Source organism: Euprymna scolopes, chromosome 6, assembly GCF_053919585.1.
Source record: "Euprymna scolopes isolate OS-2025 chromosome 6, ASM5391958v1, whole genome shotgun sequence".
In the NCBI taxonomy this organism is placed as follows: domain Eukaryota; kingdom Metazoa; phylum Mollusca; class Cephalopoda; order Sepiida; family Sepiolidae; genus Euprymna; species Euprymna scolopes.
The window spans coordinates 135,810,169-135,832,044 of record NC_136487.1 but is presented as its reverse complement, the minus strand read 5'-3'; positions in this window follow the sequence as shown (position 1 = coordinate 135,832,044).

The following is a 21,876-nucleotide window of genomic DNA, read 5'->3' as shown; positions in this document are numbered from 1 at the left end:
TGCTTAAAAACAATAATTATAAAATATAATGAAATTGTCTCCCTTGCATTAGTACCGACCTTATTTAAGGAGCTTTCTCTTTATTTTGATTGATCTTAGTACGTGTTTAATGCTTTGATTGAAAACAAATTAATATCATCGTTGGAAACATATTAGTCCACAGGATCATTTTCTAGGAAATCTTCTGTGATCAAGCAATTTATAATTATCGAGTATAATAAGGCTTGCATTCGATCAGAAAAATGCAAAAAACTGACAGACATACAAACAATTTTGCCGTTATATATATATATATATATATATATATATATATATATATATATATAGAGAGAGAGAGAGAGAGAGAGAGAGAGAGAGAGAGAGAGATGATGATGATGATGATGATCAATAAATAACAAAAGTCTACATTCCAAATTTCATGATGTTTGTAAATGAATAAGACGAATAATGCTTTCTTGCAGAATTGGATAATTTCCGGGTAAAATTCTTCGAAAGCCATTTTCATTTGACATTACCATTATTGTTGGTGAAAAAAAAAACTTATTTACTACCAGATATTGGTTTTCCTATTTTTGGTTGTCGTTAAAATAACGTTTCAGCCATTTATTTCTCCAGCGTTGAAAACCATCATATCATAATGAACTAAACCCTTTATAGGGGGCATAGGTGTTCACTGTTCACATTTCACTCCTTGTGACATTCTTTCAGTTATTTCAATTATTTTGCTGATTAGGTTGCATCATTCTATTACTCCAGAAAGTTATCTCACTCTTATCACAATCCACTACCGGTATAAGAATCAACTTCGTCCTAAAATGAAGTACTGTTGCCACATCTGAGGAGATGCCGCTCAGAACAACCTTTTCTGTCTTGATAGAGTACAAAACTGACTTCGAAATCTAGTGGACAATGTCCTCTTCTTCATCCTAACGCTTCTTACTCACAAAAGAGACGTTGCTAGTCTTTCTGTACTCTATCGTTATTTTCATGGCAGGTGCTCGACTGAGCTTCAATCTATGGTTCACCCTCCCACCTGTAAAACATTCATAACAACAACTGCTGGCAATAAATTCGATTTATCTCTCCGTTTACTTAGAACTAAGCAGAACTTCCATGAGCAAAGTTTCTTTCTTAAAACTACCTGTTGTGGAACACAGTATCACGAGGCTGCTTCCTCATTATCTGTTTTGAAGTGCAATGTTAACAAATTTTTGCCCAGTTTTTACTATCGCCTCCAAAAAAACTTGTCTAGCTGCAACCATTGTAAATAATTGTTTCTTTTCTTCTCTAAAGAGAACTGTCATGAGCAAAGTTTATTTCAAAGAACTACCTGTTAGTGTAACACGATATCATGGTGCTATTTCCCAGATGGCCATAACATTGTCATTTTCAAGTCAAGTTAACAAATTTTTGCCCAATTTCAACTATTGCCTTCAATTCTCGAGGTGTTGTCTCATTGTTCACCTGATAAACTCATCAACCGTTATCCTTAAGTGGCCTTTAGGCTTTGATAGTGGTGGCTCATTAGTATGAAAACATTCACTTATTTAGTAATATCACCAAGCAACACTTGCCATAAGCCGCACACATGGGTACAAATAAGCACAACCTGTTTAAAATACTTTATTCGCTTAAGTACATAGTTGTTTTTTCTTTTGTGCAAGTTATAAGTGACAACCAAAGCAAAATCGTCAATGAGTGTTCAAAATATCCATAGACACAACCTTCAGTAGAAAATACTGTAATTTCAATACTCACCATCTATACTGTGTAAAGGAGAAGGAAAGATAACTAAATACCAACATAACATAAAAAGAAATTGGAATCTTAGGAAGATCTCTATCATTTAATTTTCGACCTTCTGTAAACAAGATGATCAAAGAAAAATGGAAAGAATGTTAGAAATAATGCCAAAGTAATAAATTACACAAGATTTGGTCAACCATTGATGAGTTACTCCTTAGGCTACGGAAAGGCAAGAAGCGAAAAGATTGTAATAGCCAGACCTCGCATAGGACATAGACATATTACTCAGAAACATTTATTGGAAGGTGAAGAGTCTCTAATGTGTATATGATGCCAAGAAACTTACGCAATCAAACATATATTAATAAACTATCAAGATGTGTAACAAAGTTAAAGGAAATACTACAATGCAAAAAATCTGAAGGACCTGTTTAAAGATACAAATCTGACCAAAATCTTTCATTATTCATGAATGGCTTTTTGCGTTGTCTAAACGTCCACCTGACAAGCTCATTAACCGTTATCCTCAAGTGGCTTTTGGGCCTTGATAGAGATGATTCATGTCTAAAAAAAAATCCACTTATTCAGTAATATCATCAGGCAACCTTAATTCTACCATCACCATAAAAGACACGTGCTTGGATACAATAGACATTGTAAATAAATTTGCGTTGAGCCATTCTCTTTATGTGTCAGTTTCTGACCATTTATAACTATCATTACTAACTCTCGCGAGTGGCTTGCAGGACTTGATAAGCGTCACATCAGTTTTTAAAAAAAGTTACTAAAGATTGAACTCAGAACCTCACAACCTGCATAGTTTAACTAACATCCTAGTCATCTCGCACTATTTAACAAACATCCCAATTGTCTTTTTGCAATTTTGTTCTATTTTTCAATGCTAATATTTCGCAACATAGAAAATTTTTAAGCTTATTTTTTTGACACAAAGTATAATTGCTGAGAAACATAAAGCATTTCCCATATATAGAAATGATCATGGATTACAATAGAAAAATGCGAGCATGAAAAATAATATGGTTAAGATTAAACATGGAAATGTAAAGGATTAGTTGTTAAGACTGGAAAAGAAAAGGACAAGATATTCTAGTAAAAAATACAAAAAATGTATAACTTAAAATGTTGCAGCATTAAGAATTGATTATATAATATTATAAATTGATTTAAAAAAAAAAAATTCTTAATGCTGTATCGTTTGTTATGACTTCGTTTATGCTACATCATTGGTTATAATTTCTTTTTTGCTGCAATATTAGTTATGACTTCTTTTCAGCTGCATCGTTGGTTATTGTATAGTTATGATATAGGAACATAACATAACGAGGAATGAAAACAGGACACAAGCATTTGGTTATTCATCTACGATGTACATGAGATCTTTTATTTACTCCACAATGACAATCCCACTCCTCTCCTTCATTCATAGAGAGTTCGGGTCAGGGATAGATAACCCAGCATTAAGTTACCATGTTATTATCATTTATTTTATTTATTTATTTGTTTATGCTAATTTTATCTTTTTAATTCAAACTGGAAGAGCTTAAATCTAGAGGGTAGTCTATTACGGACAGGTCCAGACCTGACCTCTAGGTCTAGACCTGACCTCTAATCCTTTGTTCTGTATTATCTCTGTTGTTTGTGGGGTTTCATTCTCTATTTGCGTTCTGGGTGCAGAATGCGGTGTTGGCGTTATTTGTTTTTGAGGGTGTTGGCTTTCCAGGTGTACTGGGTTGGGTAGGATAGGCGATTGCAGGGCATCTTGTTATTTGGTAAACCATTTAGTAGGATGTCGTTATGGGCCATGTTGCAGGTATCTGTGTTTATTTTACAAAGGTAATAGTGGTTTCGGAGTATGGTTCTCCTACTGCCATTGACTACTATGCAAATCTAATGAATCGGGAGCCAGCCTATATAACCTTCCAGTGTTCTGGCCCACACAGGTGGTCCATTGTAGATGAGCATCCACTGACTAGTCAAGCACGTAACCATTAGGCCAGCTTTATACAATCTTTAAAAAGTGCTTTCAAACCTACTTATTGTTAACATAATGACTCTGCCATGGACACAAGAAGAGATGATGACCGGGTTGTGTGCAAGAAGTTTAAGACGACAGACATGGATGAGAACTCGCATCTGGAGAAATTATCTTTGGATGATGAGGTTTTTGAGCTGGTTAGATTGATCATCGAAGCACAGGAAGGGAGCTGATGCTGGTACGATAGAAAGGAATTCAATGTGCTTCTGCCATTACTAAACAGTAGAGTTGTTGATTTATCACAGATTCAACAGCATGTCACTTTATATCAAATTCTTTTCATTTGATAGAAATGTATGTGAGTAGTTAATGGCAAAAAGAGCTGAAATCAAAATTAATTTCCCATGAGGAAAGTAGTCCATTGTTAGTAATTCTTATAGAAAATGTACGGAATGGGTGTGTGTGTGTGTGTGTGTGTGTGTGTGTGTGTGTGTGTGTGTGTGTATAAGTGTTTTTTTGGGGGATGCCCGCGTGGCGTGTGCAATTATGGTTTCGACAGATTTTAAAACGACGATGAGATGAAAATAAGTGACATGTTCTTGTGTCAAATTGGAGTGAAAAGAGAGAGAGAAAGAATGTTTGTTGCGTTTAAATCCTTTTTTATTCCAGCACAAGATTGCTGCTGCTGATATTTGGTTTGGAAAAGCGTTAAAAAACAATCTTCTAAAATTTCTCATTGGTTGATATTGTCACGTGGTATTGTCTTTGCCCACATCCGCCAGAAATATGTCCATTTTGCTTTTGTTGGTGTGAGAAAAGCATGTGGGCGTATTTGAAATTTTGTCGTTGCTAGAACTTATTTTTGAGCAAATGCACGGGGAAATTAAAATCAATGAACGTTCGTTTATTTGCGTGCAAGCGTGTGTGTGTGTGAGTGACAGCACAGATCTCTGGCAGCAGTGAGCGACAAGCGTCCTCAAAAGTGACAATAGCTTTGTACACGGTGGCTCACCAGTTTGATTAATCACTGGCATAGTCCTCCAATTTTCTATGGCTCAAGTTCGCACCACTGAAGGTAGGTCTTGACTGTGTCTTTGTAGTAATTTTTGGATGAGCATGGTTTCTCTTTCCTTTCCAAGGTTCTCTGTACAACAAGCGCCTTGGTATGTTGTATCTTCCATGCAGATAACATGGCCTACTCATGACCAACTCATCTGTACTTTGATTATTTGACTTAATTAAGATCAATAATGTGGTCCTGCCAACAGATTCCAATGATGGAATGTAGAGCATGCATGTGGGATTTCTGTCAGAATTTAATTATTCCATCTACCCTTATTTCTCTCTTTCTTTTCTTCTTTCTTTAACCCCCCCCCCACATGCAAGTTGTTGTAGACTGCTACTGATAGCACGTGACTGTTTCTTTGTTAACGATTGGTTGAATGATTTTTTGCTCGCCGATTTAAGCGAAAATAGAAGTGAAAAAAAGGAAGTTGCTGCCTTGGTCTTTGGGAGTGAAAGGTCGTTGTTTGAAGATGTCAGGCCTGGATGTAGTAACCCATCGTGGCAAGACATCAGGAGGCTCTAGATGAAGGCCCTATTTCGTCAGTTAAATTTTCGTCTAGGTGACGAAAATGAAGAGAAAAATGCCGGTTGGGTTCAGGCAAAAAAGTCTTAAAAAATCAAGTCAAAAGTCTTGTCTAGAGGAAAAGAAATAAGTGCAAATGTTAAATCTCAGATGAGTGAAAAAAAAGTGATGGTGCAAACAAGAATAATTTGCTTGTTCCTCAGGAAATATTCAAAGTGAAAAGGAAAGTGTATAATCTTCAATGGTGCAGCAAGAAAAAAGAACCTTCTCTAATAAGAAAAAGTTTTCGTTCGACTAAGCTGTTGAAGCTACATCAAGTCAAGTAATGTTTTTTTCCCCCAAATAAAAGCTGACAAATATGAGTAAAAGAAAGTTGAAGATGCAGATTCATTTGATAAAAAAAAGAAGAAAATCCAACGAGACATTTTTTATTTTTATGCTATCTCAAGCAGGAATAACATTTCTTCTCTCTAAAATAAATTCTGTATAAATTCTCCTTGCTTCTAAAAAAAACTATTTTTACCTCCAAAGTAAGTTTTGCCTCTTTCTTAATTTTTTCTTATCTTTTAATTCTATTCTTTCTCTCTCCTGAACTGTTACTAGATCCTTTAAGGTTCGCCAAAAGGGGACATTTTTGTCAGTGAAAATACAGTCTTTATTACAGTTAAAAGGTGAACTTCAGACTTTATTATTATTTTTTCTTCCTTCCCTTTCAATTCATTTTTCCCTCTTTAAATAAAAGTTTATAATTATTCCAAGTGGTTTTTACTTCCTCTTTGTAAATGGTTATATGTAATTGCTTTTTACAGGTTCTAGTATTTAAATAGTCTAATTTGGCTTTTACTAAGTTAAATTATAACAATTTCTCAATTTGTTTTATGCATTTACAGTACAGCATCCAAGTCTCACATCTATAGATGAGGGAGGGGAGGACCACTTTCAGTTTTCATATGTCAAGTTGACTGAGCACTTTGTTTCAGAGTCTTCCTAAAAATTCCCTGGCTTTGCTGATCTCTGCATCAATTTCGTTGTCAAAGGAACTGTTACTAGATATTGGGAATGCTCCACATACTAGTTAAGTGTTCATAATGACAATGGTCGAGGGTTGGTGGTTTGTTTCTGGTGAAGGTTGACAAAGTGCTTTAGTTTTAATTGTTAGGCTAAACAGTTTGGAGGCTTCTGAAAAGCAGTTTAGGATCAATTGCAGATGGGATACCACTAGAGCACAGTCATAAGCAAATAGAACTTGGATGCGGTCTAGAGGTCCTCGGTCCTGGCATGCAGTCAACACAGGTCAAAAAGGGAATCATACGGACGGTAGCAAATGTAAACCCCTTGCTCCAGGTCTTTCACTGCATAAGACAGCATACAAGTAGAGTACTGGTGCTTCACTCCATTGCTAGTCCCAAAAGTCTCAGACTATGGTGTTGTGGAGAACTTCCTGTACAATAATAAGTAGATGAACATTGCAAGTTTGCCATCATGCCAGGCCAGGAGTTTCCAAAATGTAGAAATAGAAGACAAAAAAAGAAGTCTCGTTCTATCATTTAAAAACAGCTTTATTGGTTATTTTCATTAGTAAGAATATGGAAACGGTTTAGTTGTGGAAAGAATTTCTGCGAAATTGATGATTATACAGGTATGTTGAAAGAGAGAAGAGTTCATGTGTGTGTGTGTGTGTGTGTGTGTGTGTGTGTGTGTGTGTGTGTGTGTGTGTGTGTGTGTGTGTTCAAGTTATGGTCTGTAGCCATGATATATCATTTGTGTCCTAGAAGTTAGTAGTGGAAGCATGCGCCACGAAAGGATGAGAAAGAGAGTTTGTGTGTACCGTACTGGAGTCCATCCATGGAGATAGCCATGCTGGCTTGTTTTTATTTATGTCTTAGTCGAACCCCAAGCTCAAAGGCTGGGTGAGTTCTGTTGAGTCCCACGAGAAAAGTTGTGGTTTACAGGTCCGTTCCACATGGAGCTGTTGTCAATCCAAGATCTAGGAAGAAAAAGAGAGAGTGTAATTGCCGGTTTAAGATTTTATAAACTGAGTTACATGGCTGAGAGCTGGCTTCTGATTGGACAAACCAGAAAGGAAGTGTATTCAAAATCTCCAGCTGCAAGAATTAGCTTCTGCTTGTGTTAGTTGCAATTTCGTCTGCTGCAGTCCTAATAATTAAAATAAATTTTGGTGGACATCCAATATGTTCAAGCATAGCCCAAAGAGCCTCCCTGCTCACTGTCAAAAGCCTTGATAAGACTGATGAAAACAATGTACAGATGCATGTTATTTTCTATATACTTCTATTGAAATTGTCTCATGGCAAAAATTATATCGATGGTGCTTCTTACTGGTTTAAAACTACATTGTATCTCTGGCAAGTTCTTTTCAGAGACAGTAATGAGCTGAGTGAGAATGACTGGCAAATATTTTCACGGAAAGAAGTAGTTTTGCTTCCCTTTCTCTTATACAGGGAAATGATCAAGGTATCTCGAAAGTTGTCTGGCATCTTCTCCTCCTCCCAGATGCATTGTATTAGATCATGAAAGGCTTCTAATGCATTTGAGCCTACTGCTTTGTAGGTATTCCATTCTTCCAAGCTGCTTCACTCAAGTTTGTTTGAATGATTGATTTCCTGATTTCTGCCATCCTTGGTGACTCGCAAGGGTATCCTCAATTGGTTGTTCAGAGATCTGATTGAATGCCTCTATGCTGACCAAAGATGGCCATTTGAGCAGATTACTAAAGTGTTCTTGCCAGTGTTTACTCAATCCTTCTTTGTCTTTGATCAGAGTTGAGCCATCAGAAGAGAGTAAGGGAGAGCATCCCAAGATTGAGGGTCCTTAGACTGTCTTTAGTGAAACAAAAAATTTCTTTGCATTGTGTGTATCAACATAAGTGTTGAACTTCAGGTGTTTTTTCTTTCCATTAGTTGTCTTGCATTTTACATAGATCGGATTGCACCTTGGCTGGCAGAGTTTTGAAAGCTTTGTGATTTAATACAGAAGAACAATTGTTCTGCCATTCAATGTAATCCTTATTCTTTGCTTTGAGATTTTCCTTGATTTGTTCATCATTCTGGTCAAACCAGTCTTTATAACCTCAGCAGTCTCAGAAACGGTCTTCTTGAATGAGTACCATTTTGCATTGTCATCTTTTGAGGAAAAATCCATCTTGAAGATTGTAATCAAACTGCTGCTGGAACTTTAGAAGGTAGGTTGGATCTTTTAGCTGAGCAATGTTGAATGATGTTCTAATGGTTTTGGGCTTTTTTCTGTGATATGGTGATATGTGCAGCATCATCATAGACCTGACAAGTCTGTGGTCTGTCTAACATTCAGCACCTCTCATGACATGTGTCACCTGTAAGTCACTGATGTCGTATTGACATACAATAATGAAGTGTTTGGACCTTAGGTGCATCCATGTGGTTTTATATTTCTTGGCCATCCTGAAGTAAGGGTTAATAATGCAGAGGCTATTTTCTGCATATTTGCTAAGAACTAACAGTCCGTTGTCAATGACCTTGCCTAGTTTTTGCTTTCCGAGAACTCCTTCCCAGTTTTTGTAGTCACTTTCCACTTTTGCATTGGGATCATACACACAGTGATGATAGATGTTTTGATTGCTCAAAGGTATGCAAAGCTTTATTAGGCACTTGTTGACTTTAACTGGAATGGCTGGTATGTTTTTGAGCAGGGTTGTTCTGATAGAAAACCCTAAGTGATGGTTTCAACCTACATCCTGGGGTATCCACCTCCTTTCTCTCATGGTGAGCTTTCATTGGTGTCTTCTTTCACTGAGTAATGCAATATCTATTCCATAATGCTCAAGCTCATTTGCAATAATCACTATTTGTCATTATAGTCTTGATGTATTACCTCTATATCAAGTAGTGTTCAAACATCCCATGCTTCCAAGATTATTTCTAGTTTTTGCTGATCTCCATTGCTAGTCCATTCGTTCGTATCTCTGTGCCACACAATATTGCTGGCCCTCTTTTGACACCATCTCAGTTGCTGCTCTGTCCCTTACAGTCACTATAGCACTTTGCTGCTCATCTTCTCTAAGTTACTGGTCTGTTTCTTGTTATCACTATACCAGATGATGTCCGTTACTGTCTCTCATCCATCATCAACACAAGTTCTAATCTTTTCAGCTATTTATTCTTTCTGGAAAATATTCTCAAAATATAGATACAAATACTTACCTATCAACACCATATTTCATAAATGGTTACTTTAATCTGTCAATGTTTCTGGTAGATGTTGTATTAGTCTCCCATTATAAAAATTGATTAAAGATTACAAAATTTTGATTTTTGTTGATTTTTTTCATATTGTAACATACACTTGATGCCCATTGTTCCTTGCTGAAAACATTGATATCATATCACTAGCAGGTCTGTTCCATTCTGAAAACTATTTTTTATTGCTAGTTATTATGCCATGTCTGTAGCTGCTCCTTTTTGCACACCATTTCAATTGCTAATCTGTTCCATTGTTGTCACTGGAAACTGCTGCATAAAGCAATACCGGACAATGCTTGATAACCATGCAAGTTAGGACAGATTAGTTTGTTGAGATCAAAAATTGTTGAGATAAATGTTTATAATAGAATAAACTAAAAGAATCAATGTTTACATAAATAATATAAACAAGCGAAGCATGCATGGTCCCCCGTGAGTGCCCCCCCCTCTGAATGAGGCATAAAAAAATGACTAAGTGCAACATTGCCCCCCCTCTCTGCATTTAACCTCAAAAGTCCCCAAAGGACGTCAAATCCTGGTGAAAATGAACAAACGGTGCAGTTTTAGGCCTTAACATATGTAAATTTGAGTTCTACACCATGCAAAAAAAGAAATGTCTAAGTCCATCATTTGCTTCCTCCCATTTAGCCCCCAAAAAACCTAACTCTAACCCCTCCCTATTTAGCCCCAAAAGTCCCCAAGGCATTAACATATTTAAATTTGAGTTCAGCACCATGCAAAACTGCTAAATAGACATACACAGAAAATTTTGGACAAATATGATAAAATAGTCCCAAAAATGGAGTGTTTTTATTAGCCCTTAAAGAGTTATCGTGAAGTATAGACAAACAAAATTATATAGAAATCAGTTAGTTACAATTTTTCAGAAAGTTTTATAAAAATCTAAGACATCATTTTTTTTTATAAACACAAAAGTGGTAATTTTAGCCATTTTAACCCGAAAGGCATCCTAGAGGAGCAACCGGTGTTTTCCCAGAAAAACGATTCTGTTACTTTTTTACTCATATCATGATTAATGTTCGTACAAATTTTTTTTAAATTCCAAGGCGTAGTTATTGAGATAAGTGCAGACAGACAAGTGGACAAGGATAAATTTACATGTCCACTCTCCTTTAGTCAGGGGACCAACAAATAGGTTTTGGGAGACCAACAATTTCAAAGTAGCTTAACCTTAAACAATCTGACATAGAGGTAACTTTAAGCTGACATGTATCTTAGAAGGATACATGGTCAGTGAGAATTTTAGTTCTAGTTTTTGGAGCCAATGGAAGAAGATGGGTTCTCCAAAACGACCAAGGAAGTGAGTCAAAACAAGAGATTAAGAGATGTGATTTTGAACTGTGATTGTAATTTCTAGGAGATGGAACAATTCCAGAATAAAGACCTGTATGTATATATTATCAACATTTTCAGTTAGTCTTTCTCTCAAAGAGGTAGAAAGTCTTTATTTCAATCCAATGATCCAAACAGTTGAACTGGCCAACATAGGAATTGTTGGAAAGACGTATGATACCATTTGACGTTTTTACATCCTAACATTTATAATGTATATCGATTTCAAAGACACTTATGAATAGACAATCACACATAAACAAATTTCATAAAGAGACGTATTTAAACACTCATCTCTTCCCCGTGGTGATATCACAAACATCATCTTGGTGCTGTTTATATACACACAATAATATAAAAAAAACAATGATGCCTATTGCTGCTCCTTCCATCAAATCATTTCAGTTGCTACTCTGTTCCATTGCTGTCACTGGCACCGTGATGTCAGTTGCTGCTCAGTTCTTTAGACCTTTTCAGTCGCTGGTCTGTTCCATTCCTCTCGTTAGAAGCCATAATGGTTTTTGCCACACCTGCCTGCACCATTTCTGTTGCTGGTCGGTTCTATTGCTGCTTACCTATCAACACCATCTGTAATATGAATCTCACCTGGCTGTTTAAATGTATATATGTCTGCCTAAAACTTTTAACAGAGGTGATGGATTTTCATGAAAACAGTATCGTTTTGAAGCTTGACCCTTTGTACGACAAATATCAAAAAATTTACTAAAACATTAATTCCTTCACCCTCAACTGGGCACTTTTTTACAGGGAGGGGTCGCTTCCCCCCTCCCCCGATATTTTCAAAAGTCATCCCCTCTTTTTGATTGACTAGCCTTCAGTTTGGCGATGGACGCAATGGCAAAGACGTCACATTTTTAAAGTTTTTTTCCTCCTTCGCGGTACGAGTTCGAGCCTGCCTGCCTACCATCACTCTTTTTTTTGCTCAACACACACCTCCACACATCTAGGCAACGCTGGGAACCCAGGCTAGTCTATATATATATATATATATATATATATATATATATATATATATAGGGTAAAATGTGTGTGTGTGTCTCGCAAAACCTTTCAACAGAAGCAACGGAACGTGAGCAAACCGGTATCGCTTTAAACCTTGAACCTTCGGATGACAAATATCAAAAAACTGTCCCAAAACATTTATTCCTTCACTATAAACTCGACTGTTTTGTACAAGGAGAAGTCGATTTTTGTGTCACCATTTTAGCAGTCATTGTTCCCTTTTCGATTGACTACGGTTAATTCTGATTTTCATGACTTCCGGTCGCGCCATGGAGACATCGACTAAGACATCAGGTTTTTTTTCCCCTCCTTCACATTACGGGTTTGAGCCTGCCTGACTACTACCACTTTTTTTAAACACCTCTGCCTATTGTTGTTTTGATCCTTCCCCCCCCCCCACCGTCCCCCTACTACCACTTTTGCTGCTCTGTTCCATTGCTGGAAACCATGATGTCATTGTTCTCTTCCATTGCTATCATCACACCAGTCGCTACAAGACAATGAAGTTTGTTGCTGCTTCTTTCTGTACACAATTACAGTTGTTGGAAAGCATGATGTCTGTTGCTGCTTCTTTTCGTCACATTATCTTAATTGCTCCACTGTTCCATTGCTGTCGCTGGAAGCCATGATGTCAGTTGCTGCTCTATTCTGCATTATTTACTGCTCCTTTCTCCACACTATCTCAGTCGCTGGTCATTTCCATTGCTGTCACTAGAATCCATTTGTTGCTGCTTCTTTTCTGCTCGATATTTCTGTCACTGGTTCATTTCATTGCTTCCATTGGAAAACATTTCTTCACCACTTCTATCAGCGACAATCATGTCTGTTGCTGCTGGTTTCTTAACTCTATCTTAGTCACTAGTCCTTTTCTTTGTTGCCTTTGGTTACCATAATGTCTTTTATTACTCCTTTCTCCACACTATCTGCGTTGCTGCTCATTTCCATTGCTGTCAGTCCTGGATATGACCTTAAACTATATCCATGCAGGCTTTGGGGAGTGTGGAGCCACCTTTTAATTACCATTGCTCCCAGGTCCACTCTGACTCAGAGTGGTAGTACCTGTTAGGGTCCCAACTATGGGTTAAATAGAAATCGGTTTGTAAAAAAAAAAAAAAATACATTCTTTTAAAAAAATTTTCTTCAAAATCTTTGGATTCGACATTAAATAACCTAAAAAGGGTTGATATGCCGTGAAACAAAAACAACCAACCAAAAATCCATTGCTGTCACTAGAAACTATAATTTCTGTTGCTGCTCCATTCAGCATTACTTCTGTCACTGGTTAGTTTCATTACTGTTGTTGGAAATAATGTCTGTTGCTGCTCTTTTCTGCACACCATCTTAGCGGTTCTGATGCCTGTGTCTCCTTCTTTCTAACCCTAACTTCTACATTCATTGCTTAGTCCCATTAATATCACTCAAAATCACAATGTCTGCTGCTGCTGCTTTTTTCTTCACACAATTTCATTATCCATAAATCATATCTCTTATATATTTTTTTTTTTTTTTGCTGCTTATTTTCCCTGGAAAATATTACAAAATATAGATAAAAATACTTATCTATTAACACCATATTATATAATTGGTTACTTTAATGCGTCACTGCTCTTGGTAGATGCTGTATTATTTCAGGTCCTACATAGGCACAATCTCAGTTGCTAATCAGTTACTTGCTGTAACACATTATGTGATTGGTGCACACTGTCATTGGTCTGCTCCGTTTAATTGGAAAACAATGACGTCTGTTGTAGCACCTTTCTCCATACCATCGAAGTTGTAGTTCTGTTCCATTGCAGTCACTAAAAACCATGATATATTTGTTGCTGCTTTTTTGTTCACACCCTCTGTCACTGGTCTGTTCCATTGCTGTCACTGGCAAAAAATGATGTTTGTGCTGTCCTGATATGTCCTAAGGTGGCCTTTTATACAGACAATCAAAGATAAAGTATTCTGTGAAAGGAATAAATAAATATACACTGTGGTTTGAATACTAAAAGAGAAGTTTATTTACGTATTTACATAGAGACAAATACAGCGTGTTAACGTTCAGAGAGACGTCTCTGTTCAAAAGTCCCGGTGAATCCGATGACTCGGTTTCTTATGTAGAATGTTCTGGGTTGGTTACCTATCTCCACTTAACATGCCTTTTTTTTTTTTTGCAACATTTCTGCCACTGGTCTGTTCTATTCTTGTCACTGCTACTATCTCTACACCAAATTAGTTACTGGTATGTTCCATTGCTGTTCCTGGAAACTGTGGTGTGTGTTGCTGCTCGTTTCTCCACACCATCTAAGTTGCTGGTCTGATTCACTGCTATCACTATAAAAAAAAATGATGTCTGTTGCTGTTCTTTTCTGCACACGATCTCTGTCGCTGGTCTGTTCTATAGCTGTCACTGAAAACCATTTCTTTTGCTGCTCTTGTCTGCACCACTTCTGTTACTGGCTTGTTCAATTACTGTCGCTTAAAAACATGATGCTTGTTGCGGATGTATTCTTCAAAACCCTTTCATAATGTTTGTTGCTGCTTGTTTCTCAACACTATCTCAGTGGCTGGTCTGTTCCATTGCTGTAACTGAAATCCATGTGTTGCTGCTTATTTTCTGCACACTCTTTTTGTCACTGGTCCATTCTATTGCTGTCACTGGTAACCATGATGTCTATTGCTACTCCTTAGTCCACAACATTTAAGTAGCCGGTCTGTTCTATCGTTGTCACTGGAATCGATGATGTCTGTTGCTGGTCTTTTTTCCACACCATCTCAGTTGCTGGTCTGTAATCTGTCACTGAAATCCATAATATCTGTAGCTGGTCTTTTCTTCACACCATCTCGATCACTAGTCTGTTGCATTGCATTCACTGGAAATCATTATGTCTGCTGCAGGTTGTTTCTCCGCACCATCTCAGTGGCTTGTTTATTTAATTGCTATCACTGGTAATCATGTGTTGCTGCTAACTTTCTGCACACACTTTCTGTCACTGCTCATTCCATTGAGTTCATTGGTAACCATGACATCTATTGCTTCTCCTTTGTTTACACCATCTAGGTCGCCGGTCTGTTCCATGACTGTCACTGGAAATCATGCTGTCTATTGCTGCTCCTTTCAGCACCACTTCTGTCGCCGGTCTGTTCAATTGCTGTCCTTGTAAAACATGATGTCTGTTGCTGGTCTTTTCTAAACACACCATTATAGTCGCTGATCTGTTCCATTGCTCTAACTGGAATCCATGATGTCTGTTGCTGGTCTTTTCTCCACACGATCTCTGTCACTGGTCTGTTCCATTGCTGTCACTGGAATCCATGATGTCAGTTGCTGGTCTTTTCTTTACACAATTTGTATTATTCGTATATCATACGTATCTCTTATCTTATTTTCTTGTTTATTTTTCCTGGAAAATATAACAAAAATATAGATACAAATACTTACCTATCAACACCATATTACATAAAGGGTTACTTTAATCTGTTATTGTACCTGGTAGACGCTGTATCATTCAAGGTCCCATGTAGGCACAATCTCATTGTCTAATCAGTTACTTGCTGTAACACCTTATGTGGGTTTCCGCACTGTTTCAACGCAATCTCTATTGGAAATGTGTTCTATTGATGTTGGTGGTAACAATGGTTGTACTGCTGATGACTGCTGCTGCTGCTGCTTCCTTTTGCACCACTTAATTAGTTGGTCTGTTTCATTGATACTGTTAAAAGGCACAATATCTGTTGCTGTGTGTTTCTCCATATTATCAAAATCGATGGTCTATTCCATTGCTGTCACTAGGAACCATGATGTCTGTTGTTGATCTTTTCTCCACACCATCTCAGTTGCTGGTCTCTTTCATTGCTGTCACCATGCTTTTTTATCCACACAATTTGATTATTCGTTTATCTCTTATTTTTTTTTTATGTTTATTCTCTCTGGAAAATATCACCAAAATATAGATACAAATACTTACCTATCAACACCATACTACATAAATGGTTCTTTTTATCTGTAACTGTACTTGGTAGATGCTGTATCATTACGTAGGCATAATCGCAGTTGCTAATCAGAAACCTACATAATATATTACACCAAGTATGGTGTAACATATTATGTAGGTTTCTGCAGTTTCAAGACAATCCCTATCAGTTATCTGTTCAATAGTTGTTTATGGCTTTATTAATGGATATCTGTTTAATTCATAGTTAAACTATTGATGTCCGTTGTTGTGATTTTCTGCAAACTATCTGTACACAATTACTGCAATCGGTCTGTTACATTGCTATCACTGGAGACCATAATATCTGTTGCTACGCCTTTCTACACACCATCTCAGTCGCAGTTTGGTTCCATTGTTTACACGGGAAATCATGATGTCTGTTCGCTGGTCTGTTTCATTGCTGTCATTGGGAACCATGATGTCTATTGTGGTTCGTCTCACAAAAACATTATCATAGCTGAAAATACTGTTTTTTATTCAACACCATCTCAGTTGCTGATCTGTTCCATTGCTGTACCAAGAATACAGGATGTCTGTTGCTGGTCTTTTCTACACACAATCTCTGTCACAGGTATTCGTAATGTCTGTTGCTGGTCTTTTCTCGACACCATCTTAGTCGCTGGTCTGTTCCATCCCTGTCATTGGAAACCATATCTGTGGCTGCTCTTTTCTCCATACCATCTCAGTCGTAAGTCTGTTCTATTGCTGTCACTTGAAACCATGTTTGTTGCTGCTCGTTTGTCACACCGTCTCCGTTGTGTCTCTTCTATCGCTGTTACTGGTAACCATGTCCGTTGCTATCTTTCTTCACTAGCATCCAAGTCGCTGGGCTGTTCCATCGCTGTCACTTGAAACCATGCGGGTTGCTGCTTTCTTTCTTAACTCCATCTCAGTTGTTGGTCTGTTCCATAACTTTAACTGGAAACCATGTCCTTAGCTGAGTTTTCCTTCAAACTATTTTAGTTGTTGGTTTGTTCTATTGCTGTCATTTTAAACCATACCTGTTGCTGCTGTTTTCTTTATAATATCTCTGTCACTGATCTGTTCCATCACTGCCACTTGAAACCATGTCTGTTGCTGTCTTTCTCCCACACCATGTCAGTCACTCGAAACTGTGTGAGTTGCTGTCTTTCTTTCACACTATCTCAGTTGCAACTGGAAACTGTGTCTGTCCTGCTTTTTTCTTCCAAACCTTTTCAGTTGCTGGTCCTTTTCAACGCTGTCACTAAAAACCATGTCTGTTGCTATCTTTCTTCCACACCATCTCAGTCGCTGGTCTGTTCCATCCCTTCCATTGGACGTGTCTGTTCTGCTTTTTTCTTCCACACCTACACAGTCACTGGTCTTTTCCATCAACAAGTCTGTTGCAGTTCTTTTCTCAACACCACCTCAGTCACTGGTCTGTTCCATTGCTGTCACTCGAAACCATGTCAGTTGCTGTTTTTCTTCCATACCAGCTCAATTGCTCATCTGTTTCATTTTCTTCCTCATCAACTCATTGCTGATCTATACTACCGCTGTCACTGGAAACCATCTGTTGCTGTCTTTGTTCCCCACCATAACAGTCACTGGTCTGTCCTGCCGCTGTCACTGGAAACAATGTCAGTTGCTGTATTTCTTCCACACAATCTCAATGGCTGTCACTAGAAACCATGTCCTTTAGTGTTTTTCTTCCACATAATCTAAGTCTCTGGTCTGTTCCATCGTTGTCACTGTGAGTTGCTATCTTATTCAACGCAATATCAGTCGCTGGTATGTTCCATCGTTGCCAGTCTTTATTCCACAAAATCACTGTTCTGTTTCACCGCTGTCATTGGACACTGTCTGTTGCTGTCTTTTCTACTCTTTTCTTCTACACTTTTTCAGTCGCTAGTCCTTTCTATCACTGTCATTGGAAACAATGTTAGTGGCTGTCTTTCTTCCACACCATCTCAGGCGCTGGTCTGTTCCATCGCTGTCACTGTAAACCATGTCCGTACCTGTCTTCCTTCCACACCACATATAAGTCGCTGATCGGTTCTATCGCTGTCACTGGAAAGCGTATCTGTTGCTGTCTTTCTTTCAAACAATCCATCGCTGGTGTGTTCCATTTCTGTCGCTTGTTTGGAAATCATGTAAGTTGCTGTCTTTCTTCCATACCATCTTAGTCTCTGGTCTATTCTATCGCTGCTATTGGACACAGTGTCTGTTCTACTCTATTCTTACATGCCCTCTCAGTCACTCGTACTTTCCATCGCTGTCAGTGAAAACTATGTCTGTAAATGTCTTTTTCCACATCATCTCAGTCGCTGGTCTGGTCCACTGCTGTCACTGGAAGCCATCTCTTTTATGGTCTTTATTTCAGAACATCTCAGTTGCTGGTCTGTTCTGCCGCTGTCACTGGAAACCATGTCCGTTGTTGTCTTTCTTTCACACCATCTCAGTCGCTGGTCTGTTCCATCACTGTCACTGAAAACCATGTCTGTTGCTGTCTTTCTTCCACACAATCTTAGTAGCTGGTCATTGGATAGCCATGTCTGTTGCTATCTTTTTTAAACACTATGTTAGTTGCTGGTCTGTTCTGTTGCTGTCACCGGGAAAATGTCAGTTGCTGGCATGTTCCATTGCTGTTACTAGAAACCATGTCCTTTGCTGTCCTTCTTCCACACCATATTAGTCACTAGTCTGTTTCATCTCAGTCACAAGAAACCATGTCGGTTGCTGTCGTTCTTCCACACCATCTAAGTTGCTGGTCTGTTCTATTGCTGTCACTTGAGACCATGTCCGTTGCTGTCTTTCTATAACGCCATCTCAGACACTGGTCTGTTCCATCGTTGTCACTGAAAACCATGTCCTTTGCTTTCTTTCTTTCGCGCCATTTCAGTCGCTGGTCTGTTCCATCATTGTAACTGGAAACCATGTCTGGTCTGCTCTTATCTTCCAAACCACCTCATTCGTTCGTCATTTCTATCGCTGGGACTGAAAACCATCTTAATCGCTGGTTTGTTTCATCTGCTGTCACTAAAAACCATGTACGTTGCTGTTTTTTTCCACACCATCTCAGTCGCTGGTTTGTTTCACCTGCCACTGAAAACCATGTCGTTTGTTCTTTTGAAGTAAAATGGGGGGGAGGGTTCACCTCAAATACACAAACGGAATGCTCAAGAAAGATTATCGCTACAGTCCTCTGTCTCTACTCTCGTTGCCTTCTCTCCTGGCTGATCGGGAATAATCTCCCAGCACCAAGAAATGAACATCGCTTTATAGTTTCCATCTTCACGCACACACGAGATTATGCGAGAACGGACAAAATAAAAATGCTGGCCGCCATGTTTGTTCTTCCTTTTCTTCGCCTGAACTCACTCGCTGAGCACCCACGGTAAGACTTCTCTTTCTTGCTTCTAACCACATTCCTCCCTGATCTCAAGATCACATTTCATAGTCTCTCATCCACTGTGGCGGTCGCCTCTCTCTACTTGGCCTCTGAGGTGTCTCGTCCTCCTCCTGTGGCTGCACACTCCCCTCCACTGCTTCGCCCACAACTGGTCTGACGTCGAGAATGTGCCTCGGGACTCCTCCCACCACAATGTTGTTTCTGGTGTTCCTCCCAGTCACGCGAGGTCTACTCCATTGTGTGGTGCAGCGCGCCCCCGGTGGCTTCACCCATACCTTGTCCCCGAGTTTAATTGTCCCTGTGGCCTCTACTTCTCGGCTTGCCGGCTCCACCCTGGGATGTCTCCAGGAATATGCAAACATTGACAGTTGCGGGACCGTCTCTGGTACTTGTCCCAGTTTAGGCGACATGTTATACCAGAAGACGGCTTGCTCAGGTGAGGTGCCTCCTCTTTCCGCAACTGCTTTTATGGTGTGGTGGTTTCTCTCCACGATCCCGTTGCCACTAGGTCTGTAGGCAGCTCTGAAAAATTGTTGGATCTTCCATTTCTTCAGTACTTCTGTCACTGCTACTGACTTGAACGCAGTCCCGTTGTCGGTTAACAACTCTTCCATGGGGCCTCGCTCCAAAAACACCTCATCAAGGATTGCCACTATTTCATTGCCTGTTCCTCCACGTAGCTTCTTCCATAGGGCAAATCGCCCGGGTCCACAGTCAATCATGGTCAGGTAAAGTCCACCCCTGTAATGGGTGACATCGCATGCCAGTCTCTCCCAGGTCCCACTCATCTCCAATTGGCCAGCTTCATGCGTGCTTGGAGCAGGATCAATCGACTGACATCTGTCGCATGTCCTGACCACTTGCCTCACTTGCTCCTTGGTGATCCTCGGGTCGACTTTTTTCACTAAGTACCAAGTCCTCTCTACCCCCATATGGTGCAAATTGTGTAGTTCTCGCACGCCCACATCATCTAGATCCGATGCAGCAACAACATCTTTCTTTGGCAACAGCCAACTCTTCTTCACTCTCATGAGAGCATCTGCTCGGTTCTTTTCAGAAGCCACCATGTCTACGCGAAGCTTCAAACAAAACTCTTGCATCAGCTCAGCCAGCACCCCAAGCCTGCGCTTCACTAACATCTCCGCAGCCCCTTTCATTTTTATCCTTTTTTCGCTTGAAATGAGAGACTTTAGCCAAGCAAACACCATGGCAGAGTCTGTTTTGATGCAGATGTCACGTAGTCCCCATTTCAAGGCCAGATTGACTCCTTTTATTGTCGCGTCTAATTCCGCCACATTGATGTGGCTGACGTCATTCTTTTTCCTCAACCAGGCTGCATCTTCTGCAACTACTCCTCCAATTTCCAAAACGACCCCTGTTGCAATGCTGCTTGCATCGCACCACACGACTCCATCCAATGTTCGCCGTATGTTCCAGGTTCCCCGGACTGGGTCTTGCCATTCTGCTTCTTTCAGGAGCTCTTCCATCATGGCGACCGTTCTTTCTCCCACCTTATCATTCCATCCTCGTCCTTCGGCGTGTCTCTTTATGTAGCTGCATGCTGGTCTAAGCCAGCTAGCAACGGGGTAATGTCCAATCAACTTTCCGCATATGGAAAAAAGTTCACGTCTGTTGAACTCCTGCTTCAGTTGTGGGATCTTGTTTCCCCTGCGAAACTCTAGGCCACCTGACACACCTCGTTTCAGTTTTAGGCCCAAAGCAGCCCCTCCGTCTAATTTTTCCGGCTCTTTGGCGACCAACCTGAACCTCTTCAAATGAGCCACCACCTCCTTGGAAGTTACCACAGTCTCATTCACCAGAATGTCGTCTATGTATGAGCTCACTCACATCCAGCGTCTCCACTCCTGGTACCTGCTGCAACCTTTTCGATATCTCTTCCGGGAACCCGGTAACAAAAGTCATCTTGACTACGTGACTCGTGGCATGTCCCCTGATGCCCGACAACTCAACCAATCGCCTTATCTCATTCGCGTAGACATCAACAGATTCACCAGTCCACCTCTTCTCTTTCAACTTATTACAGGCCTCGAAAGGTCCCTCTGCAAAAGCTTCGATCAGTCGACCCTTGATGGTGTCTGCATCACCCTGTTCCCGCTCGCTGAGCTCCAAATAGAGGGCCAGTGCGTCCCCTTCTAGAAACAGTGGTATTACTGCGGCCACATCATCCAGCTTCTTAATCCTTGCTACAAGCTCCACTTTTTTAAGCCACGCCACCACATCACCATCGCCATTAAAAGGCTTAATCATGTTGCTTAAGCCTGCATTGGCCATCGCCGAAATAGCTTGAAGTAAAATGGGGGGGAGGGGGGAGGGTTCACCTCAAATACACAAACGGAATGTTCAAGAAAGATTATCGCTACAGTCCTCTGTCTCTACTCTCGTTGCCTTCTCTCCTGGCTGATCGGGAATAATCTCCCAGCACCGAGAAATGAACATCGTTTTATAGTTTCCATCTTCATGCACACACGAGATTATGCGAGAACGGACAAAATAAAAATGCTGACCGCCATGTTTGTTCTTCCTTTTCTTTGCCTGAACTCACTCGCTGAGCACCCACA